A 27,325-nucleotide genomic window follows, 5' to 3' on the forward strand; every position below is an offset into this window, starting at 1 on the left:
CAGAGTTAGTACATTTTCAACTGTGAACCAATGGTTCCCAGTCTGGTTGAAGTGTACAGTCACCTGAAAGGCTCTTCAAATTCCCCTAATCCAAATTTCATTAAAATAATTTAATCTATATTCCTGGAGAGAGGGACTTAGGATTCAGTGGAGTTTTTTTTTGTTTGTTTGTTTGTTTGTTTTATTTTAATTTGGAAGAATTAGCATGTGTAGCAAAACTAAAATCCAATTCTTTGAACGAGCATCTTTTATTGAATGTGTTGCAAATACATGTAAGATACTTGGTCATGACTTTGGCTTTCAGACCCACCCAATTTGTTAGTCAGGGTTTTCTAACTTTAAAATGTATCTGTGATATTCAACTAATAAAAAGAAAAATCTTATTTTGAATGAAAGTTCTGGAGATTTTTCTTGATAAGTAATTGGTATTTAAGATTTATGCCTGAGGTGAGGCAGCACATTATGGCAGGAGAACATGGAAAGACTAAACTTAAATACCACAAGGGATCCACAATTTCCTTCAAGTCCTTACTCTACAATGAACTAAACAACACTCACTATGCCTTACCTGTAAATTTCCACCACATCCAACACCCTGTGGACCAAGCTGTAATACATGAACCATTAGGGGTCAATTATCCAAACCAAATGATCTTCATTGTCTAACTGATATCCTTTGCATAAACTGATCTTTGATAGTCATTTTTTTTCTCATTAAACCCAGTTAAAACTTATTGAGGCTGAGCACAGAGGCATATGCCTGTAATCCCAGTGGCTAGGGAGGATCATGATTTGAAAGCCAGCCTCAGCAACAGTGAAGCACTAAGCAACCTGGTGAGACCCTGTACCTAAATAAAATAAAAAAAAAAAAAATAAGGCTGCGGATGTTACTCAAAGGTTAAGTGCATTGAGTTCAATCACTGGTACCAAAAGATATGTGTGTGGGGGGGTGGGGGGGGGGGAAATACACCATGCACAGGATGCAGTCCTTAATGCATTTCATGAACAATATAATTGCAGAAAAGAATTTTATTGAGGAAAATAATTACAGAAAGTGTTTTAAGAGATGTGTTATGGTGCATGCCAGTAATTCTGGAAACTGAGAAGGCTGATACAGGAGAATTGAAAGTTCAAGACAGGCTTGGTAACTTAATGAGACCCTGTCTCAAAATAAAATGAATAAATAAGTAAATAAAGCTATAACTCGGTGGTTAAAGCACCACTTGATTCCATTTCCAGTATGGAGAAGAATAAACAAACAAACAAACAAATAAATAAATAATAGAATGCTTACCAAATTGTGACTGAAATAAAAAGACTTTCATCCAAGTGTTACAACATGGATAAATGCCTGAGAATATTAAAATATTAAAATCTAAAGTGAGGGCTGGGGTTCTGGCTCAGTGGTAGAGTGCTTGCCTAACATGTGTGAGGCACTGGGTTCGATCCTTGGCACCAAATAAGAATAAATATATATATAAAAAAAGAATAAATATATACAACTTGAGATTTGAACCAAATCACAAATTGTTGCTGTTATTCTGATATACCTAATTATTTCACAAATATAACGTTCAAAATTTTCACTGAAATATGATATACATATAAAAAACATACAAAGCATTTATGTAAATGTTCAGAAATTATCTAAAATTAAACATATTTTGAAAAGACAGAATAAATCACTTTCTCCATCTATGATATCCAAAATCAAATAGGATCTTAAGAACCAGCACAGAAATGTTTTCTCACATAAATATAAAATGTATATAAATAAAGTGAATGTTATAACAGTTATCTAGATTCAACATCTGCTTACTAAATAAGCAAAGAAGCTTATTTCTTCTATGATTCTAATCATTCCCCAACCTAGACCAGTCCCACTCCTTGTATATTCATTCTTTGGTGAAATCATATGTACATATCTTGAATGTCACAGATATCAACTGTACAGTTTTGACAAACACATTAATAAAAACCTTCACTGCTTTTTAGCACAGAATATTTACATCACCTCAAGAAAACTATATTCTTTCCCACAAAACTTTTTGTTCCCCAGAAGCAAGTCACTATAGTGGATATTTTACCATACCTTCATTCTGCCTGAAACCATGTAGTATAATTTTAAATCCAGCTGCTAAATTATACTGTATCTGTAAGAATCAATCAGGGTGTGTGTTTCAATAATGTGTTCCTTTGTATTGATTACTACTATTATATTTTATGGATGCACTACAAATTGTCCATTTCAACACTCAAGAACATTTGAATTATTTCTTATTTTGGACCATTAGGACTACAGGGCCTATGAAACTTCTTAAACAAATAACTATCCTACTCAGTTCATTCTTTACTAGTCTTTCAATGACACTCTACTCTATTTTTAGTTGTTGCTATGAGAATTATAATTTGCATCTTAACATTTCAATTTGATTAGAGTCAATATTATATGAGTTTTCTAAATACAAAAAATAAAAAAAAACCTTACCACAGACTGTTTATTTTCTTGTATCCTTTGTGCAACTAGTTTAATGTCTACATTTATCTATACATTGTAAGTCCCAAAATACACTCTAAAATTTGTGTTCAAATTAATCATAGGTTATAAAAAAAAATCCTAAGAGAAGGGCTAGGGTTGTGGCTCAGTGGTAGAACACTTGCCTAGCATGCATGAGGCACTGGGTTTGATCCCCGGCACCACATGGAAATAAACAAAATAAAGGTATTTTGTCCATCTGCAACTAAAATATATATTTAAAAAAATCTAAGAGGAAAAAGTATTAATCATAAGATTGCTAATATATGTCAGGCATGGTGGCACATGTGTAAGATCCCAGTGACTAAGAAGGGAGGAGAATCATGAGTATAAACCCAGCCTCAGTAACTTTGTGAAGCACTAAGAAACTCAGCAAACCCTATCTTTAATAAAAATATAAAAAGGGCTGGGGATGTGGCATAGTGGTTAAGCATCCCTTGGTTCAATCCTTGGTATCAAAAAAGAAAAAAAAATGCTAACATATTATAAAACTTAAGCAGGGAAGTAAAACTGACAATGATATGCCAGGAACAAATTTAATAAATAATACTGAGAAATAACTATAAAAATGTATTAGTGATGTTTTTGCTACAGTATTAGATGGGTATTTGGGGAAGATTTTCTATCCTATATGCCACATATTCCTTAGAATAAATTTTAAATATCATTATTTACAGGCTTAGAAACCATTTAAACAGCAGGATATATTATTTATTATACTGACTGTATTATGTTCTACTGAATATTTTGGTTACATCTTTTTAAAGTTACAGGAAAATTTTACTGTGGTTTCAATGTCACTGAACACTACACAGTAAAAAGTGCAGAGACCCATGAATACCCATGGTGACAATACAAATTAGAAATGAAAAACAGTTCTATCTGGACATAGACAAATTAAGACTTATTTCAAGTTTTTATCTACACAAATGACAGCTCACCTTAGAGATCATTCAAGTAGAAACTCACCACCTTATTCAATTGGCCACAAGACCAAGAACACAAACTTGGGTGGCTTTTTCATTCCTTCCCATTTTTCCTACTTTTACACAGTTCATTTTTTGTGACCTTGAAAATATCCACTTTTCAAACTGTTATTTATCATTTGGGAAAAGAAAAAAATTAATACAGCAAGAGATATAAGAAAGCTCCAGTACCCCTTACTTTGACCAGGTTAAAAACATTGGAGGAAATCTCAAATAGCAGGACCTACAATTTAGAAACAAAAAGAAAAACCACCAAAACATACAAACACTTTCACTCCTAACAAGAGGTGAAAGAAACATAAGCCAGCAAATTTTATGTTCTTGATCAAGTAGAACATGAAGCCAAAAAGAAATCTGCCAATCTAAAATAAATAAATAAATAAAAGTCTGAGAAATTTCAATCAGGTCAGTCCTACTCTTTTGCTCACTTCAAATAATAAAATGTATTCCACTTAGTTTTAGAAAAAAAAGATTTCATAAAAACGTACCACCTTAGCATGATTCAGTTCAGTCATATGGTCAATTCAACTTACAAAACAACAACAATAAAAAAAAAAAAACTTGGATTCTTATTGCTACTAAATAACAGCTTAAAACAATAGAAACGCATTCTTACATAATTATAGATGTTTTCGTTATCATGACAAAGGATTAATATCAAAGTATTAGCAAAACCACACTTCCTCTAGAGGCTCTTAAAAAGAATTATTCTATCTTCTGGTGGCTGCTGGTATTCCTTGGCTTGTGATCACAACTGTTTCTCTTCTAATGGTGATATAGCTTTCAAAAGCATAATGATAGACAAATTAACTTTTTATAGAACATGGTGATATTGCAACAGATTGTAAGTTCCAAACACCACAGAATCTGGGAACCATAGCACAAAAGATGGCCAATCCTCCAATGAGCTTATCCTTACACACTGTATTTGACAGAATCACAGAAAAGGAAATTTCATTCACAAGAAGAATAAAGAAATAGAAGGGACCCTGGGCCAGATGAATAAAGGTTAAAGATTCACAAATGTGAGATGGATAAAGAGTGGCATCATGCACTGTCTCCAAAATCCTGAAGAGACAAAATTTGTGGACAACCAAATGTAAGCAAGCTCATTAGACAGAGTCAAACCCAGCTGAGAGCCATGTCCAGAGAGCAGGTCTTATCGGTTTTGCCTCAAACCATGAAAACTATCCCAAGCCCATGGAGCTTTGGATTTTTCCAACTAATACTTTATTCAACCTTTGTGCATATCCTCGATCATCCTCTTACAATACATATGGTTGTGGTTATCTGAATACCGTGAATGGGGAATCGACAAATGTCAGTTATCTCATTTATTCAATTTCTAAGATATTTCTCTGTACGTTTTTTGTACTGATATCTTTGAAGGCCACTTTTTAAAATTTTAGATCAATGTACATCCAGTGATCAAAGGTAGATCATGAAGTGGGAAACTACATACGTAGCAAAAGGTTTACAAGGCAGAATCAATGAGGTGTTATATTATTGAGGAAAAAGGACATACCAAAAGAGTAAAGCACAGTCAATGTTGTTTCTAAATCCACTTCACATGAGTAAATATTTAACTGCCACATAATTATATAAATAGGAGTGTAAATCAATACAACCTAGATAAGTTAATACTAAAGGCGGTACACTGTTGCATGCTCATCAGGAAGAAAAACAACATATAAAAAGGCAAAATGTCTCAATTTTTAAAAAGATTAAAAATTACAAACATGTTTAGTGAATGGATTGTCAAACTGTTCTGTAGGCTATGCAAAATTCTTTAGCCACTTTGAAAATCGGTTTGGTACTATCTACTTACTTATACCGTATAAGCCATCAATTCTAATCCTTGATAGAATAGACATATACCATAATATTCTTAGAATGCTCCAACAGGTAGCTGCCACTGCTGCTTTTACCACCAAACTAGACTGCATTTGCCACCACCTTCCAAAATACAGGCCTCCAACATCAAGGTTCTGGTACCTAAGATTCCCACAAGCCTATGCCCAGTCCCATAACAATGTCAGTGAAAAGTAAAGAAAAAAAGTGGCATACTTGAAAATCAAAAATCTGAAGGACACAGTGGAAGAATAGGCAGAATGGACAAAGTAGAAGAAAACCTGGTGAAGGAGAAGGATAATGGATCTCAGGAGGAAGAAAAAACTGCTAAGGAAATATAAGATGCAGAGATGAGATAAAGATGGATCCCAAGTGAGAGAAGACAGGAAATATTGTGACAGCATAACACTGACACCACTGGTCTCATATTTAGAAATCCCTAAGAACCAAAAGTTAATGGTACAATCAAACAAGTATGCCACACATTTGGCTCTCTACTCTTAGAGCTCTACCAGAGGTGCCACACTTTTTGTTTTTTTCTCCCAAGCATTGTAATTTCTTTCTCTCTAGGCACTGCTCATGCAACTTAAACCTGTTGTTGTTCTACTTTCTGATCTGTTCTATCTGAGCTCTCCAGCTTGTCACCAGTAACACATATCCACTCTTTTTTCTTTCTTTACCTTTTTTCTCAGGTAACCTCTCATAAGTGCACTCTTATTACATCAACCCTGACTTTCTGAGCTATCCATTTTTATTGTGAGCTATCTTCATTCTGATGCCTCAAATTTGCTTCACCAGCAAAGCATCAGGCAAGACTAGGGTCAGGTTTGGTTTCCCAAATAATGAGCTACTTTATTTTACCATCCCCCTTTTTTGTATAAATAAACAAACAAACAAACAAACCCACTTCTGTTTTTTATTTGTTTTATTTTAAAAGAAATAATACTTTAAACAGAACAGTTGTAGTTACCACTAGGGAGACAGGAGGCTAGTGCACTCTTCTGTAGCATCATTAATGTTCTATCTCTTGATAAAATTAGTAGTTATATAGTATATTCCCTTTGTAATAATTCATTGATCTGTATAGTTTTAATTCTGGTCCAGTATTAACATTGGTAAATAAGATCAAATTCATTAAATAAAAGGTGGTATAAAAGAGCAGAAGATAGAGACATTAAAATGGCACTAGAAAATACTTTGGGGCAATGGGTATATTAATTGATTATTGAGCTAGTTTATGGATGTGTTCATATGTCAAAAGATAAAATTATGCACCTTAAATATGCATAGTAATTATATCAATAAATCTGAAAATGTGTTATGTGTTTAAGTTGAAGTTAAAAAGAAACCATAAACTATTAAATGATAATTTTAGAATGAAAATAAACTCTTCTGATAGCTAACATCTCTATTAATAAGTGAGAATAATTTTCAGTAACTTGAATGAACAATATCTTCATCCTTAAAAATACATTAATTAGGGATAGAGATATAATTCAGTTGATAGAGTGCTTGCCTTTCATGCTCAAGGCCTTGGGTTCAATACCCAGCACCTCAAACACACACAAAAAATACATTAGCTAACAGATCATGGTGGCATAAATTTATAATTCCATTGGTTTAGGAAGTTCAAAGACAACCTCAGCAACTCTGTGAGGTCCTAAGCAACCCCAAGGCATTCTGTTTCTAAAGAAACATTAAAAAGGGTTAAGAATGTGGATCAGTGGAGAAGTGTCCCTGGGTTCAATCAGGTTTAAAAAACAAAACCCTCCCTTTTTTTCCATTAAAAATTTCATGTTTGTATTATTCTAACTGGTTGTTTTTGTTTGTCTCATAAAATTAAGTAAAAAACTTTCTATTGTGACATAGAGTATGTCAGTGACATTGACATATCCTATCACCTTAAGCATGATGATTATTTGAATATTCAGTTAGTGTATATGAGAATGAAATCTACCAATAGAACAATGGAAGAAAAGTGAAAGTATAAAAGTAAACCTCACACTTTTGGTCAATTTAATTTTGACAAGTTTGTCAGAGAAATTAAATGAAGAATAAGTAGATTCTTGCACAAGAATAATAAGTAGACTCTTCCACAATAATAATAAGTAGTCTCTTCCGAAAGTAAGATTGGTATAATTGCAAATTCATCTATAAAGAAGTGATATTAATTTTATATGAATTTATGTACAATACTTAACATGAAATGAATATTACACAATAATATGAGAGCTAAAGCTGTAAATATTAAGAAGAAAACTATAACACAATTATGAATAAGATTTACCAGTGGATTCTTAGTTATGCTTCAAAACACAGAAAAACACAGAAAAATTCATACCTAATGCTTTATTGTATAAACAAGCAGCAAGAATTTATTTAAAGGAGAGTAAAAGATTCAGAGCCATAGATGGTGCTTTAGAGGGTCCCCAAAACCTAGGTTGGTGGTTCTGACACCACTTTACCATTGAAGCATCTGGATTAGATTCCAAGTTGGACACTAGTACTATTCTTGCACTGAAAGTGATTTGTTGGTTATGAATATCATTCTTTCCCTGCCTCCAATAGTCTTAGAAATGTGAGGAATGGATATGTTTAGAACCATAATTTTCAACACACTTAGCATAGACCCATTTGATAACAGAAGACACTGATATTCTGAAAACAAGGAAAAAGACACCTCATCAAGGCATAAAGAGCAGACTAAATAAACCCTTGAGGAAAAAAACAAACAAACAAACAAACAAAAACAGCAGTCATTCATTAAATTGGTTTTAAAAAAATATTTTAGTTGGTAATGCATTACTACATTAGGAAAGAGTAATGTAAATGTGATTTTAATTTTTACATCTGTGACTGCTTTAAAAAGAATATAAAAAGCTGGGTACAGTGGTACATGCCTGTAATCCTAGAGTCTTGGGAGGCTGTGGGTGGAGGGTCACTAGTTCAAAGCCAACCAGCCTCAGCAGCTTAGTGAGGCTCTAAGAAACTCAGTAAAACCCTGTTTCTAAATTTATAAAATATTTAATTTAATTTTATTTTTTTATTGGTTGTTCACAACATTACAAATCTCTTGACATATCATATTTCATACATTAGATTGAAGTGGGTTATGAACTCCCAATTTTACCCCAAATGCAGATTGCAGAATCACGTCGGTTACACATCCACAATTTTACATAATGCCCTATTAGTAATTGTTGTATTCTGCTACCTTTCCTGTCGCCTACTATCCCCCCTCCCCTTCCCTCACATCTTCTCTCTCTACCCCATCTACTGTAATTCATTTCTCTCCTTGTTAATTTTCCCATTCCCCTCACAACCTCTTATATGTAATTTTGTATAGCAATGAGGGTCTCCCTTCATTTCCATGCAATTTCCCTTTTCTCTCTCTTTCCCTCCCATCTCATGTCTCCGTTTAAAGTTAATCTTTTCTTCCTGCTCTTCCTCCCTACTCTGTTCATAGTTGCTCTCATTATATCAAAGAAGACATTTGGTATTTGTTTTTTAGGGATTGGCTAGCTTCACTAAGCATAATCTGCTCTAGTGCCATCCATTTCCCTGCAAATTCTATGATTTTGTCATTTTTTATTGCTGCGTAGTACTCCATTGTGTATAGATGCCACATTTTTCTTATCCATTCATCTATTGAAGGGCATCTGGGTTGGTTCCACAGTCTAGCAATTGTGAATTGTGCTGTTATGAACATCGATGTGGCAGTATCCCTGTAGCATGCTCTTTTAAGGTCTTCAGGGAATACTCCGAGAAGGACAATAGCAGGGTCAAATGGTGGTTCCATTCCCAGCTTTCCCAGGGATCTCCAAACTGCTTTCCAAATTGGCCGCACCAATTTGCAGTCCCACCAACAATGTACAAGTGTACCCTTTTCTCCACATCCTCGCCAGCACTTGTTGTTGTTTGACTTCATAGTGGCTGCCAATCTTACTGGAGTGAGATGGTATCTTAGGGTGGTTTTGATTTGCATTTCTCTGACTGCTAGAGATGGAGAGCATTTTTTCATGTACTTGTTGATTGATTGTATATCCTCCTCTGAGAAGTATCTGTTCAGGACCTTGGCCCATTTGTTGATTGGGTTATTTGTTATCTTATTGTCTAATTTTTTGAGTTCTTTGTATACTCTGGATATTAGGGCTCTATCTGAAGTGTGAGGAGTAAAAATTTGTTCCCAGGATGTAGGCTCCCTATTTACCTCTCTTATTGTTTCTCTTGCTGAGAAAAAACTTTTTAGTTTAAGTAAGTCCCATTTGTTGATTCTTATTATTAACTCTTGTGCTATGGGTGTCCTATTAAGGAATTTGGAGCCCGACCCCACAATATGTAGATTGGAGCCAACTTTTTCTTCTATCAGACGCAGAGTCTCTGATTTGATATCAAGCTCCTTGATCCATTTTGAGTTAACTTTTGTGCATGGCGAGAGAAAGGGATTCAGTTTCATTTTGTTGCATATGGATCTCCAGTTTTCCCAACACCATTTGTTGAAGATGCTATCCTTCCTCCATTGCATGCTTTTAGCCCCTTTATCAAATATAAGATAGTTGTAATTTTGTGGATTAGTCTCTGTGTCCTCTAATTCTATACCACTGGTCCACCCACCTGTTTTGGTATGCTAAGCCTCAGGCTAGCATCATTCTGAATGGACAAAAGTTGAAGGCATTCCCTCTAAAATCTGGAACAAGACAGGGATGCCCTCTCTCACCACTTCTATTTAATTTAGTCCTTGAAATACTAGCCAGAGCAATTAGACAGACAAAAGAAATTAAAGGCATAAAAATAGGAAAAGAAGAACTTAAATTATCACTATTTGCGGATGACATGATTCTATACCTAGAAGACCCAAAAGGACCTACAAAGAAACTACTAGAACTAATAAATGAATTCAGCAAAGTGGCAGGATATAAAATCAACACGCATAAATCAAAGGCATTTCTGTATATCAGCGACAAAACTTCTGAAATGGAAATGAGGAAAAACACTCCATTCACAATATCCTCAAAAAATATAAAATACTTGGGAATCAACCTAACAAAAGAGGTGAAAGATTTATACAATGAAAACTACAGAACCCTAAAGAGAGAAGTAGAAGAAGATCTTAGAAGATGGAAAAATATACCCTGTTCATGGATAGGCAGAACTAACATTATCAAAATGGCGATACTACCAAAAGTTCTCTATAGGTTTAATGCAATACCAATCAAAATCCCAACGGCATTTCTTGTAGAAATAGATAAAGCAATCATGAAATTCATATGGAAAAATAAAAGACCCAGAATAGCAAAAGCAATTCTAAGCAGGAAGTGTGAATCAGGCGGTATAGCGATACCAGACTTCAAACTATACTACAGAGCAATAGTGACAAAAACAGCATGGTACTGGTATAAAATATTTTTTTAATGTGGTGAAGATGTATCTTAGTGGCAAAGCATTCCCGGGTTCAATCTGTAATACGAGAGAGAGAGAGAGAGAGAGAGAGAGAGAGAGAGAGAGAGAGAGAGAGTAAAAGATAAAAAAGGTAATCACTGTCACTCTCAGTGTCAAGAATGTAAACAATTTAAAATCAGTAGTGAGTCTATGGAAAACTCATCGAGGTTTATTAACTGATGTTTGGAAAGTTAGTCTGCTGTCTAACATAGAAAAGGGAGATGCCTAATTTAAGGTGTCCCGTAAGACACAGAAGTTTCAACACTGGTTATATTTGACCTAGAGGTCCACTTTAGTGGTTGATTGGGGTTATGCCAAATTGATAGATTCTTGAGCTGTTTGAAATGATATGTTTACATCAAATCTTCATAAACCAGGATTAAGACTTAATAAAGCAGGAATGTAAAATCAATGACACCTAAAGCAAAAGTGAATGAAAAAAATGGAATGAATGAATAACAAACTGAAATTGTCAAAGACAGCTTGTAGCCATGCAAAAGTGTAAATGGTGTTTTACTACCTATTGAGGCATACCATATGAAGTATAAATTCTATTCCTAGGTGTGAAGAGATAAACAAAGAACCCATTCACCTGGCTGTCTCAATTGGGAACTGTGCCACAGTTACATTTTTCTTTCTCCCTAAATCTTATTTCTACATCCAAAGACACTGCTACTCTACCCTCATGCTGCCATTTTAGATTCATTGCATCTGAACTCCTCTACTGCTCATGTTTTTCCTTTTTCCTTCATTGCTCTTTTCCTCCTTGCCTCCATGTATTCCACCAATATTTTTTCATCAATAGTGGCACCTACATAGTCACTATCCACTAGTCTTGCATCCTGCTCCATCCATTTCCTGTCTTGTGCATGGATCAGTTTGAGATCCCCTCCACTCAGACATTAATAGTCCAGAGTGGTCAGGGTTGGGTGTTACATATGCAGAATATTATAAGTCCATTACATAATAATAAAGCTATAAAAGAATAATCCATCTAAAGCTGAGGTTAAAAGTAAATTTACACACTTTACTAGTTAAACTAAAGCATCTAGAACTCATAAATTTCAATAATTTGGAAAAGGCAATTCTGTAAAAAAAAAAAGAGAGTAAAGAACAGAGCATCCTAAGTTAAAGTGAAAATTTTCAAGACATACAAAATGTACATATACACAGTGTCATAGGTTGGTGCTTCTGAAGACAAATTAAATTGAAACAGATATGGTAAATTTGAGATGTAGCAATCAAATTTTAATTGCACATAACGGTAATACATATGTATCTCTACAAAATGTGCCTCATTTAATGATGGGTATACATTGCAAGAAATGTATACTCTAATTTTTTTAAATGCCATAGTGAATACTGATAATTTTTTTATTACAAAAAAGCTTAGGCTGCATATTATACTTACTTGAAGTTCATCACTGACCAACAGATAATTTTACCTCGCATTGCTGTATACTATGAAATTATAGAAATAAGTATATACCTCATAATAATATGAATAAATAGACCTGTATAAGTAACAGAACATTTATATATTTAAAAAAAAAACACCTGCCATTTAGACAAACTATACAGCTTGCACACTGTGTGGAAATAGAATAATTTGATTTTTGAATATTTCTTCTACCAAAACTGGTTATTCAAGTTTCTTCCTTTTCACTTGGTACCTCTATTATTTTCTTTTTATTAAAAGTGCTTAATTATATGTGAGGTTATTAGTTGTCCCACCTTGTCACTTCTCTTTGTACCTTTTAATAGTATCATTTAGGAATACAATTTTTATTTTAATGCTGCCCAATTTATAAATTGGAAAGAATGACACTCTTTCCAAAGAATAGTGCTGGGACAACGGAATATTTGTGGAAAATATTATTATATGCTTTTTTTTTTTTTTTTTTTGACTAGGGATTGAACTCAGGAGCACTCATAACCTAAGCCACATCCCCAGACCTATTTCGTATTTTATTTAGAGACAGGGTCTTTGTGAGTTGCTCAATACTTTACCATTGCTGAGGCTGGCTTTGAACTCTGGATCCTCAAGTTTCAGCCCCCCAAGCCTATGGGATTACAAGTGTGCACCACCATATCCAGCTATATATTTTCTTAACATCAGATATTAATTATTTTTAGAAATAATATATTCTTCAATGTAAAGACAGAATACAGCTGGAAATGTAATTCAAAAGACTTGGGAGGCAGAGACTGAAGGCTCAGGATTTTAAAGACAACCTCAACAACTTTACAAGGCCCTAAGCACCTTGAGGAAATTTCTGTATCAAAAAAACAAACAAACAAACAAACAACAACAACAAAAAACATGAAATGGTCTGGGGATATGGCTGTGTCTTAAGGGTATATCACCCCTAGGTTCAAACCCTGATATCTATCTGTCAAAAGTTACATAACAAGGAATTTATGCTAGGTGCATTTGTACATGCCTTTTATCCCAATAGCTCTGAAGGCTGAGGCAGGAGGATTTTGAGTTCAATAGCAGTCTAAGCAAGATGCGTTGCTAAGCAACTCAGACACACTTTCTCTAAAAAAAAAAATTTGTATAAAAAAGGGCTGGGGATATTGCTCAGTGGTAACATTTCACTGAGATAAATCCTCAGCACCAAAAAAAGGGATTCATAGTAAAAATGTCATAGTATATGCATCTAATGCCATTTTTGAGAGATTAATACAGGGGTATTGAAATTTCAAGGTCAACCTTGAAACTTGTTTCTACATAAGATTAACAAAATGGATGGAAATGTAGATCAGTGAAATGGCACCCTCAGTTTAAATCTCAAGAATCACAAGCACAGTAGTTATTTACTTTGAAAAAGTTACACAAATATGTTAAAAATTATAAATTGGGCAACACTAAAATAAAAAAAAATACTCATTAATTATACTATTAAAAAGTACAAAGAGAAGTGATGAGTTGGAACAATTAATAACCTCACATTTAATTAAACACTTTTAATAAAAGAAAATAATAAAGGCACCAAGTGAAAAGGAGGCAAGAGACTTGAATAACCAGTTTTGGTAGAAGAAATATTCAAAAATCAAAACTCTCAACATCTTAGAGAAATAGAAAACAACATCAGATACAAAATTTACATAGTATTGATGATGACATGAAACAAATTCTCATGAATAAAGATGAAACGTAAATTTCTATTATATATTTGTGAAAATTGTTTATTTAATATGTATGATATGAGTTGGGGTTTTGGCTCAGTGGTAGAGCACTTGCCAAGCATGTGTGAGGCACTGGGTTTGATTCTCATATAAAATATAAATAAATGAATACAATAAAAGGTTCAGCAATGTCAAATACATATATACATATATATACTTACATACATATACATATGTGTGTGTGTGTGTGTGTGTGTGTGTGTGTGTGTATATATATATATATATATATATATATATATATATATATGGGCTATGCTACTGGTTTAGGAATATCATATATATATATATATATAGATAGAGAGAGAGAGAGAGAGAGAGAGAGAGAGAGAGAGAGAGAGAAGAATGTAAGGTACTCGGTTCCAACTTTAGCAACACAATAAAAGGCCAATATTAAGGGGGAATGATGTTGAAAATAATACAGAATACTAAAATTATGGACTCTCCCTGAATCTATAAATATAGTTAATAAAAAGCTATTCATGTTATCAGTGTTTCTTTGACAAAGTCATAAATACATAGAGAGACTTAGAGAGACTATATATGAGATACTCCTCAACCAGTAGCATAGGTTATAGAAATTACTGTACTTTTGAGCCAAATTTCTACTACATGGACCAACATAACTGTAGCCTTATGCTGTCATATAACTGCTACAGTTAAGTTGGTCCATGTAATAGAAATTTGGGTGATAGGAGGAAAGTGGAGGTACATTCAAAATGAAATAAATACTCAATTTTGAAAAAAAAACGGATTCTAGGGACCAGACATGTTTTTAGTTTCATTACATCTAGTTTAACAGAACAAAATATCAGATGAGTATTATATAGAATTGATATCTGTGTAACACATAACAGGCATAGAGGCTTTCCAAAAAATATGTAGAACTTATCACAAAATAAAAATTAACAGAGAACATAAAATACTTCATTATACACAACATATATGAATAAAATTCATAAAGTTTCAAAGACAACCATTTACCTCAGTTTAATGTATAATATTCCTGCATGAAAATTTTAGCATGCTAAAATAATTTTTTCTACAATTTTTTAACTTGGGAAGCAATATATGTAAAATACCCTCAAACCTCTAATTTAGAAGGCCAAACACAGTAGTTATTTTTATGCAACATTTATATGTATTTTGAAACTATATGGCAATACTACAAACCAATGCATCATAACATGAACCAAATCTGAATCCATATGTATGTCAATTTTTGACATTTGAGGAATAAAAAAGCCTACACAAAAGCAACCATATGAAAAATATAGTGGGGAAACTATCCAATCTAAACTTAGAATTTGGAACCAGTGGCACAGTTCACTGTTAGAGTGTGTGTGCAGAATATGCAATGTACTTGTTTCCAACCTTAGCAACACAATAAAAGGGGAGATGATGTTGAAGATAATGCAGAAATCTAAAATTCTGGACTACCTCTCCATCTATAAATATAGTTAATATAAAGCTACTCATGAGTGTTTCTTTGACAAACTTATAAATAAGTACAGAGACTTAGATACATTTGACAATTTAGAAAATAGTTACCTTCCATCAGCAGAAAAAATTGGGGTACAATGTCATTAGTCCTGTCTCGAGCAAAGTACCACATTTGGAACCAAATCCCTATGGCCTAACATCACCCACAGTAAACAAAAATGTGGGAGAAGTGATACACAAGTATCTACACCACAGAAATGTGGTGATTTTTAGGGACCGTGAAAGTCTTTGCAAGTGTTCCATCAGCTGGGATCAAGGCAGAGAAATAGTCAAATATCAAGGCTTTCAGGTTATTTGAAGAAGACATTTGCCAGCATATTTTCCCAGCTGCTGTTGCTGGCAAATGAGCTTCTCACTAGCTTGTAGTATGGGTGTAATAGACAGAAATACAGTAAACCACTAATATACTGAGTGAGATGTTACCAATTCCTGAGTACCGCCCCACATCTGCTCACCCCAGTAATAAGGCCAGAACTACCAATTGCTCCTAGAAGGAGTTTCTGCACTGAGCGTCTCAACTATAACATATTTTTGTTCAAGTTACTATCTCCTGAAGTTCCAAGCTCTGGAAACAAAGGTGACTTAGCATGTGCAGATCTCACGAGATTGCAAACAAATAAATTTGCATTGCTTTTCCAAAACTTTTATGAACTATGATACCCAACAGTGTTTCAGAAAAAGGATTAGAAACCACAGATCCCTGTTTATGCCAACAGATGTTTACATAACATTCCTACACTGGCTCCTTCATATAAACTTGCCTCTCAGATTTAATGCATTAGTCAAATAGATTTCCTGCAGACTGTGCAGTGGTTTTAGAATGCCTATTATAAAAAATTGAGACCAAGGTCAGGGGGCACATGCCTGTAATCCCAGAGGCTTAGAACTGTGTTTTTAAAAGACAGACTCAAAACCTTAGCAAGTCTCTAAACAACTTAGTGAGATCCTATCTGAAAATAAAACATATAAAAAACTGGGGATGTGGCTCAGTGGTGAATACCACTGAGTTCATTTCCCAGTATCAATCCAACTAAAGCAATTAATATTTGAAAGATAATAGGAATGTCTGTTGGTAACATTATAAAATTAATAAATATATTTTGGAAAAAAAGTGTTAAGGGTTTTCAAACTCAAAATAAAAATGACATATAATCCCCTAATAATAAGTCTGTACATGCCTGTGCTCCCAGTGGCTTAGGAGGAGACAGTAGAATCTTAAAACTTCAAGACAAGTCTCAGCAAATTGGCAAGGTCCTAAGGAAATCAGTGAGACCTTCCCTGTCTCATAAAAAGGGTATGTATGTGGCTGGGGTGTAGCACAGTGGTAAAGTGCACATGGGTTCATCTCTAGTACCTAAGTAAATAAAAATAGATAAATAATAATTCTGGATAAGAAAAAAGTCATAAAATCCAGTAATATTATTTCTGGCTATATATCTAAATGAATTGGAAAACTTTTGTCAAAAAAATTACTGCACTTCCATTTTCATTGTAGCTTTATTCACAGTATCTAATAAAAGAAAAAAAAAAATAAAATAAACTGCCAGGTGGCAGTGGTGGCAGACGCCTGGAATCTCAGGGGCTGAGGAAGCTGAGGCAGGAGGAGGAATTCAAAGCCAGCCTCGGCAATGGTGAGCTTCTAAGCAACTAAGTGAGATCCTGTCTCTAAATAAAATACAAAATAAGGCTGGGGATGTGGCTAAGTGATCAAGTACCCCTGAGTTCAATTCCTGGTACCCTCCACCGCAATGAACTGCATTTTAAAAAATACTTTCTTAATTACAGAAGAACACAATATCTTTATTTTATTTATTTATTTTTATGCACTGCCTCCCCCAAACTGAGCCTAGTGCCTCACATTTAAGAGGCAAGTGCTCTGCCACTGAGCTATAATCCCAGTTAAACTACATTTTAGACAAAAGTTATATCAGAAGATTCCTTCCACCTTGCAGAGCAAACAACTGTTCCCCTTAGATGCTACACACTAAGAGTTCAAACTGTTCCCTAAGAGGCAAGGCTCAGATACTGATATTTTCTAAATATTCCAAGAAACTTTGATATCTGTGGGCATTTTGTGTCAGACTGTTCTGTGGGGACAAGTGCATGGAGTCTGCATACATGGCATATGTTAAGGGCACCTGAGTGGCAGGCCACTCCCCTCATGCTAGGGGTGTGAGCGGCAAACTGCTTACCCTGTAGGCACAGTCCTGGACGTGAGGCCATATATTGTAGTCCTGGTGCTTGCTCCATGGCCCACTCCTCAATTTGTCACTAGCTACTGTCTGAATACACACACACACACACACACACACACACACACACACACATATATATATATATATATACACATATGTATGTATATATATATATAAACTTCACAATAAAGTCAGACCTGCTTCCAGACTGTTCTTTGGAGGTCTTGAGTAGCAATTCCGCAGCCAAACTCCCCTCTACCCTGTTCTATGGACCTCCTCTCTAGATGAGAGAGAGAGTCCACATACTGTTCTAAAAGTGAGGACTGGGTAATATGGAGGTTGGAATGAGAACACAACACACAGCAAATTCTTCAATGAAGAATCTTAACTCAGACATTGTGATAACTGAAACCAGAGTTGGATATAAAACTAGGTTTTCTGCTTACTGATTTCTGGGTTATTGACTTAATCCAAACAGATATTGGAAAAATGTTAAGACTACTGGTTAAAATCTATGTAAAACAAGTATTAAGACTGTACCAGGTTATTCAGTGGCTTTTGACATTCAGATTCACTATGTACTTTAGCCCTTGTGATTGAACTTCCATTAACTAATTCATGTCCAGTCTCTCTTTTTTTTTTTTTTCTGCCACATCAGGACAAAGAAGTTTGCTAGAATGACTGGAATGTTTCTATGGGTCATTTGAATAAAGTGGTCTTATATATGGGAAAAAAACACAAAAAAACAAAACAACAGTAACAAAAAAAAAAACTCAATTAAGGACCAATTACATTTAAAAAAATCTTTAATTGGGAGACATTATACTACTTTATTTAGAAGACAGTCCTTTTTGTAAATGTCACCTAATTATTCCCTGCTTTCTTCTCATGTGAAAGACTCACAAAAATAAGACTCATAAAAATAAACCAAAGTCTTTTAAAACTGTACTCCAGTTCTTGGAGAAAAAAAAATTGCAATTATGTATCTGTTTGAAATGAAACATGAGGAAATAGTAATTGATAATGTTGAAACTGGAGTTTTGAGATAAAATCAAATTCCCCACTTTGCTAATTTTCTCTTGTCTCACAAATTTTGAAGAATAAAATTAAAGGACACTCAGGGAAGGTAAGAGTGAACATAATAGAATTTATTTAAGCAAGAGGAGCTAGAACTCTGACCATGTGGAGGAGGACATGATAGCAAAAAAACACATTTTGGTGTGCCAGCTTCTGAGTTTATATATGGTTTGTAGAGCATAAAGCAAAATCTATTTAAAATAAGTATTGAGGGCTGAAGTTGTGAAGTGCTTGCCTGGCATATGTGAGGCCTTGGGTTGAATCCTCAGCACTGCATATGAATAAATAAAAGATCTATTGACAACTAAAAAATATTTTAAAAAAAATAAGTATTAAGAAGGCATCCTGGGTACCATCTGGGTTCACTTCCATCTTTTCGGTATCCCAACCTCCTTCCTGTAACTTTCATCTGGGTTCACCTTAGGAAAAAGAATTTGGTTGAAGGTGTTCCCAAAATTTAACCTCAAGGTTTTTTACATTTGAAATAAGCCTTATTAACATATAAATATAAGCTTATTAACATATAAATCCATTAGCCTCCAGGTGTGGTTGAAAGCTGTCCATTATACTGCTGTCTGGCCATTTTACTATCCTATTTTATCTTCATTCAAAATGAGCAGGGGACCCTGACTTTGGGAATATAAACAGAGAGCTGGAAATATAAGGATTTACACTCAGAACTATGGAGAGCTAAGCTGGATTTCTGGATCTCAGGTATCAAATCAAATTTGAGATACTGCTTATCCTACATTTAAAACTCTCAGGAGGCATGAGGATGGCAAGTTCAAAGCTAGCCTCAGCAACTTAGTGAGGTCCAAAGCAACTCAGGTAGACCCTGGCTCTAAAAAAAAAAAAAAAAATTATTTTATATATATATATATATATATATATATATATATACACACACACACACACACACACACACACACACACATACACATACATGAATGAGCGAGCTAGGGATGTAGATTAGTAAATAAACACACCTGGATTGAATTGCTGGTACAAAACCAAGCAAAACAAATAAACAAAAAACCTGAACAAGAGCTAGAACAGGGGTTCCTAAAAAACACAGCTTCTTTCATGCAGGAACATAACTAATGGAGCTGGGATTCTCTCCTGAAAATTACCCAGTCTTCACCACACAATCAGGGGACATGGTGAGCTAATGACACATGGATGCCCACAAAGGGCTTCAGGAAGGGGGTGAAAAAACCATACAATGATGGAACAGAATGTCCAGGGTCTCATTTGCTGATCTAAATTCCACTAGACTATTCAGAAAGGACTGAAGCCTGAGCTGCCATAGAGGGGTCCTCTGGTCAGCAGACTCTGGAGAGACATATGAGGAGTCCCTGGCCACCAATTATAGTTCCTGCCACTGCCAGTCACACTGGCTTCAAACAGTCTCCCTAACACAGTCTCAAGAACATACACTTACCACTTCCTGGCTTTCAGGATGCTGAGTGTTCTCCCTATAGTTTTTTCAGCTCCTAAGTAGCACAAAAATCTGGGGCTCTTGATGAAGGACTGGAAGCCTAGAAACAGATTTAAAGAATGGCAGGTTCCAGACACAAAAAGGAACAGAAGATTATAAAAGCCTGCCCTCATCATTGGCTGTGTGTGGAATGGAGCGTTCTCATCTAAGAGACTGATTGGAAATGGCTTCAGGCACTGCCTCCCCCAAACTGAGCCTAGTGGGCCTACTCTTTGAGCGTCAGTAGATTGCATCCAACCCAGAAATAAACAAGGTCAGAAAGACAGGTTCTTGGCTGCTTGCTCCCTTTTTGTTGACAAAAGACTGGGGATCAGACCTATAGACACTCACTATAGAGCCCCAGGACCACAGATACATAGATGAATGGATAGATAGATACATAGATAGATAGATAAATTAATTCATGGGACAGGGTCTCAAATTCTTCTGAGATGGCTTTTCAAGTAACTGATATTAAAGGCAAGCTCCACAGCCCTGGAATTTGTTGTTGTTTTAGTTGCTGTAAATTACAGCAAGTCTCTCAGAATGGAGTTATTTTATGACAGTTTCCTCCCAACACTCGGATCTAGCCCAGACAGAAGTGCATTTACATTTAGCACTGTAGATAAGGTTAAATCAGTTTGTGATATGTTTGTGCGTGTGTATGTTTGTATGTATGTATGTATGTATGTATATATATATATATATATATATATATATATATATATACAAATCTTTATTTTATTTTTTTTTTATGTGGTGCTGAGAATCGAACAAAGTGCCTCACATGTGCTAGGCAAGCACTCTACCACTGAACCAGAACCCCAGCCCATGTGTACACTTTTATTTAAAAAAAAAAGATATAACAATTACTTTAATATTTTATTTAACATTTTTGTTCCCTGGTGTTATGAGAAAAAACTTGAGGTTTTAACTCAAAAGTAATTCATTGAGGCCGCAATATCTCCAGCCCCACACAAAAAATAAGGCACAAGTAAGATTTTAAAGTTACTAGTATTAACATTCAAAATGAAAAAGAAATGGAATGTGCCAGATCTTTAGATCTGTCAGTAGCCCAGACTCTATAGAGTATAAAAACATAAAGAAGAACTTATTTGCAATTTTGCCTTGAGGCTAATGGCAGGGCTGTGATGTCTGTTTTCTTCTTTGTTATGGGATACTGTGAGAATATTAGAACAAATCACAGGCATTTATGTTTACACATATTTTTTCTATAAATAATACAGCCCATCAAGAGAGTCAACTTTAAATTTAAAGAAAAATTAAATCACTATAAATAAGACACCAGCTGTTTTCCATATGACTTCTGTGGAAACATGTGATTGAATTCTGGCATCCAGCCTATAGTGAGTGGATTAGTTATTGGTTACTGGATAACAAGTCATTCCAAATCTTATTAGTTCACTTGACCCCTGAGCCACATCCCCAGTCCTATTTTATATTTTATTTAAAGAAAGACTCTCACTAAGTTGCTTAGCACCTTGCCCTTGCTGAGGCTGGCTTTGAACTCATGATCCTCTTGCCTCAGACTCCCAAGACACTGGGATTATAGGAGTGCACCACTGCTCTCTGCTTTGTTCATTTTTAATGCCAGCATTTCCCTCTTTGCCTTATCAACTATTTTTTTCCATGCTACCTTTCAAATGGAACCAGTATTTCTAATTTTTCTCCAAGAACTAAATGACAGTTTAAAATGTTTGTTTTCTCTTTGTATTTCACATGAGAGGAAAACAGACAAGTGTAACTTGACAATTTGAAAAATAACAACAATATATCTCTCTCTCCTCCTTTTGTCTTCCCAGGCACAGACACCTTATCATAATGTCTGATTTGAAATTCCTCCTTGAAAACTGTACTGTGTTGTGTCCTCATTATAACCTCCCATATTTGCCTAGTTCTGGGTTTCATAACTGCCTGATACAAGGTGTGAACAGATACCATGTCTAAAGTCTGCTGGAGTTTCTAGTGAATATTCTTCTCTGGGTCTTTTCCTTCTGGAGTGCAGTATGAAGTATGGAGTGAAGGCATTCAGGAGGTCTCTGGAAGCCCTTCAACTGGCACAGAACTTTTAGTGAGGGCTTAAAGCCCTCTGGGGAACTGAGGTAATGTGGAGACCACCTCTCCCACTTAAAATGCAGATATTTTTCAATCAAAAAATAAAGTTTTCAAACTTACTGCTCAGAGTGGCAGGGAATGAGTTCATTAGAATTTTTGTGAAAGAGGGAAAAGGGGACAATCTGAAGGGAGAGAGTGGATCCTCTCTGAGAAGAACAGCACGGCTATCTTGCACTATAGTTTTATTGGGGATCTAAGAAAAAATTCCAAACAGTCCTGCCCAGGTACACTTCTTGACTTGGATTGACAGCAGGATAAAGTCAAACTCTCAAGTATCCACTGCCATGACTACTTTAGGTTAATTAGGCTCATGCTCACCATTTCTAATTGGTTTCTTAACCATAAACTCTTGTGAATTTTATGGTTAGTATGGAATACCCTTACTCCGAGTTTTGGAATTTGGTCTGTGACAGTATCACAAAAGTCTCACCTTCAGGGTAACTTGGATTCCTCTTTTTGAACATTTTTGGATATTTTTTGAAACTGCACTTCTCCAGTAGCTAACAGTTTGTTAAGAAATGTGACATATCCTATCAGACAGTACGCCAGATAAGGTGCAGGTAAATTGCTTTTTGGAATAGAAAGCATGATAAGCATACCCTTGAAAATAGTGGTATTAATATAGGCTGTGTCCACACCAAAGCAGGCAGCAATCATGCACAGTCCCAGTAAGCAGATGACTGATACCTATGTGGTCAAGAAAAATTATGCTGCCGATAGGGCAACCAAAAGAACCAGAAAGAAAACAAAACTGTTTATCAGGGCCTTGGCTCTCTCAGCTTGAATCAAAGCAATTATAAACCTTTTCATACTGAGGACGATAAAAGAGGCAAATCATGGAGTTTTGACTTCTGGGATAACACTGCCAAGTGCAGATAGAAATCGCATAGACTCATTCTTCTGCCCGAAACATTTGTGTGGTCTTGATGAAACACTTCCATGAGAGTGTTCACCATGTGAAAGGTACATTGGTATATTTCACCAAGCTCCCCTTGTGAGGGCCAGGCCTCAAATGCACTACTCAGCAAGTGATTCAGAACTGCTATTTACACTCAAAACAATCCAAATATTAAAAGGCAGTCTACCATAAAAAAGATTTAATATGTAAAAATATAGCTTTTTGATGTTAGATGACTGGATTTTACTCAAATGCCCTGTGTCATATAAATCTGTAGATATTTTCTTGTACTGACAGACACCTTCTCTGTGTACATCAAGCTTATTCACCAGAATGAAAAAGACTTCAGAAATAACCAGAGTCCTCTTGAAGGAACAGATCCCAAGATATGGGCTCACCTCCTCAAGGCAAAAAGCCAATGAACTCTTCCACTACAGAAGTGGCCCATGAATTATAAGACAAAATAAAAACTCAAAACTATGTTTGGTGGCCAAAGTTAAAGAGAAGAGAAAATGGACCCCCCAAAACCCTGATGTATAAGGAAGTAGAAAGTAAAATGTATAGAAATATATAGAGAGAAATATAGAGAGAGAAATTTATAGAAATATGTGTGTGTGTGTGTGTGTGTGTGTGTGTGTGTGTGTATCCCCCCCACACCAGTACTGGGAATTAAACCCAGGACTTTATGTATAATAGACGAAGACTCTGCTACTGAGCCACATCTCCAGCTTTTCATATATTTTTGAAATAGCCATAATTTCATCCAATTGGAAGCCCAGAATTTTTTTTAAATCTTACATATTAGTCCACTAATTAAAATAACAATAACAATAGTGGAAGATCAGCAGAGTAGAGGAAGTGAATCAGGGAAATGGATAAGGAGAGGGAAAGAAAATGCTGAAAAAGAAGATTAAAGTATTTCTACATATTGTTAAGCATATGTAGAAATAGTGCTTAATATATCTGACTATTGTATATTTTTATAATGCTCCAATAAAAGTCTTAAATAATTAGGTAGTGAAAAAAATAAAAGGGCACATATTGCATCTTGTGATTGTACTGTATAACTTCTAAATTAACTTTATGTTTTTAATTGATTTTATTATTTTTTAAATACACGACAACAGTGGAATTCATTACAATCCTTATTACACAGATAGAGCACAATTTTTCATATCTCTGTATATAAAGTTTGTTCACGACAATTTATGCCATTATACATGTACTTTTATATATATATATATATATATATGTGTATTAAGAATTGTAATGCTAAATTAATTTTATTATCTGCTGAACTGTAGCTATCAACAAAGCTTCACTGAGATAACCAAAATGTAACTCAAATAATTTCTACATTGGCATGTCCCACTAAAAATACACAGTAATGACATTACTAGAAACAGGGAGAGCAAGAAATGAAGGAAAAGGGAAAGTACTAGGGACCAAATTGAAGCAAATTATATTCCATGCTTATATAACTATATCAAAATGAACCCTAATATGTATACATCAAATGAGCTAATAAAATTTAATAAATAAAATTACTAATATAATTTATTTATTGTATATACATCATTTTGCCTATAACCTCAATATAATAGCATTAGCATTATACCCATTGTACCCATTGCCCTAAAATAGCCCATAGAAGCATAAATGAACTAACACAATGAGTAACCAATTATAATTAAAGATTTTCGTGGTTATAAACTGGCAGTTAAAATGGGAATTCAGAGACTCTCAGCTGAAATAGATAACATGGCCTTAAATATAATTTGAAATTATACTTTCAAGAATTGAATCCTATTATGTAAGACCTAATTAAAAAAGGAGTGATTACTACCACCCTACCTCTGTTTGACATCCCAATTTTACCTATTCACAAACCTGGGAGTGAAAATGCTATTGCATGTAAGATCATAATTGTAACATTCTATCTTATCCATTAGGATACTCCATACACAATACCTAATATTATTAACAATACTGATCCCTTTTATAAATGAGTATATATTTTTTCTGTATCAAATTTGGTTAAAATGTTTCATTCAGTGCATATTTCAACAAACTCAGCTTGCCTTTATCTCAAAAAGATATAATCTGCCTCTTATGGGGTACACTCAATAGTTTTGCACACACAAAATTATTCTTGCCACACTCATAAATCATGTAAAAAACCTAAAAGCCTTTATTATGGGATAAGGTGGAAATCTGTGCCTCAAAATTGAAGCAAATTATATTCCATGCTTATATAACTATAAACAAAAAAGTTTGTTTGTGGTGCTGGGGATTGAACCAAGGCCTTACGCATTTGAGGCAAGCACTCTACCAACTGAGCTCTATCCCCAGCCCTATTTACAAGTTTTAATTTCACTGATGCTGCGTTTTAAAAATCTTACATATAGCCTGCTCAAACCAAAAGAATTTTTAGAATCTATTAAGATTAAAATCAATATACACTGCCCATTGTGACTTCAGAATATTGTTCACTTTAGAGGCTCTGGAACAATCCTTTCTGTCTTCTTGGAAACTCTGGACAAATGATGATGACAAACACAAAACACATATGCAGAGGGAAGGAAGAGATGGAAAAGGAAAGTACTGGGTTCTGAGTTACAGCAAATGTTATCCATAAATGTTAAAATACACCGTAGATTATATATAAAATTATGTATAACTTCATTCAGGCCATAGTGAGGCCTAAGGATGCTTCTCTGCTCAGAGAAGAGAAGACTCTCAAGTAGGATCAGTGAACATTGTTTTTTTTGTTTTGTTTTGTTTTTTGTTTTTTTGGTACCGGGATTGAACTCAGCAGTGCTTAACACTGAGCAACATCTTCAGCCTTTTTTCATATTTTATTAGAGACAGGATCTTGCTGAGTTGCTGAGGGCATCATTAAGTTGCTTTGAATTACTTTGAACTCGAGATTCTCCTTCATCAGCCTCCTGAGCTGATGGGATGATAGGTATGTGCCACCATGCCTGGCTAATGAATACATTTTTAATGCAACTATGAACCTAGCTCTGGGAATTCAGAGATGAACAAGACATAACCCCACAATTCATACTGTGTGTAGTTATTAAGTTGACTGACAACACACTATTCCTTTTGGGAATGAGGAAACTCAGTTAGTGGGAGACCACAGAACATCCTCGACACGTTGTTTCTCTCCACCCTGAACAGGGTCCAGTCCTCATTTCTCCTTTTCTGGTTGAGTTTCATTTATTTTGTTGGCTTAGAACGATTATTTTGAAAAATTTGTTGTGCTTTATTTTTTTTTAGATGTAAATGATCAGAATACCTTTATTTATTTTTATATTTGTTACTGAGGGTCAAACCCAGTGCCTCACAAATGCTAGGCAAGTGCTTTACCACTGAGCCACAACCCCAGCCCACCTCATTCTGCTTTCTTTTTTTTTAAGTTGTAAATGGACACAATACCTTTATTTATTTTTATGTGGTGCTGAGGATCAAGCCCAGTGCCTCACACATGGTAGGTGAGTGCTGTACCTCCGAGCCACAACCCCAGACCCTCATTCTCCTTTTTGGCCTGTGAAGATTTTCTAGCTTATTATATACTATTTTATATTAACATACTCTGACTTAATGAATTGTAAGATAATGAATTACCTGAAATAAGTATTAATTTATAATGTGGAAATAACTGTATTCACATTAATTTTATAAGGCTCTTTTTATGTTATTCTCAATTTTTATAAAGAGAATGTTAAAAAAAAACTGTTTTGCCCATACCTGGGTAGTTTATGACAAAATTATCAATGACAATGACACAGGCAAGCTTTTTCTCTTCAAACTTTGATATCAATACTGGGAGTTGAATATAATAATCAAAGAGTTCACCAATGACTCAACAAACTTGTATGTCATCCATGGCTAAGAGAAGTAACAGTGGCCTTTTGTGATGATACCCACACTTTTAGATTTCTGAGAGAGTTATACAGTAGTTGCACTATTTAAAAATCACTCATACCACCTCTATCTTTAAAAAAATATTAATTTTTCTTCTTCATTTTT

The 27,325-nt window shown here is 34.7% G+C and overlaps 2 protein-coding genes across 10 annotated transcripts in view; both read right to left on the minus strand.

Moving 5' to 3' along the window:
• The window catches only part of LOC308643747 (uncharacterized protein), a 738,434-nt gene that overhangs the window by 394,872 nt on the left and 316,237 nt on the right, over positions 1-27,325 (minus strand). The gene's annotated exons all lie outside the window — the stretch shown is intronic.
• Positions 1-27,325, minus strand: part of LOC308644232 (zinc finger protein 701-like) — a 99,909-nt gene that overhangs the window by 53,693 nt on the left and 18,891 nt on the right. For 3 of the 9 annotated variants that reach the window (XM_081285100.1, XM_081285098.1, XM_081285101.1), the window contains exon 4: positions 20,218-20,314. The exons of the other annotated variants lie outside the window; for them this stretch is intronic. The gene's annotated coding sequence lies outside the window, so the exon portion shown is untranslated. The remainder of the gene's footprint in view (positions 1-20,217; positions 20,315-27,325) is intronic. 9 annotated transcript variants of the gene reach the window in all.

The sequence above is a fragment of the Spermophilus citellus genome (genome assembly GCF_964194105.1).
Source record: "Spermophilus citellus genome assembly, chromosome: 3".
Classification (NCBI taxonomy): Eukaryota; Metazoa; Chordata; class Mammalia; order Rodentia; family Sciuridae; genus Spermophilus; species Spermophilus citellus.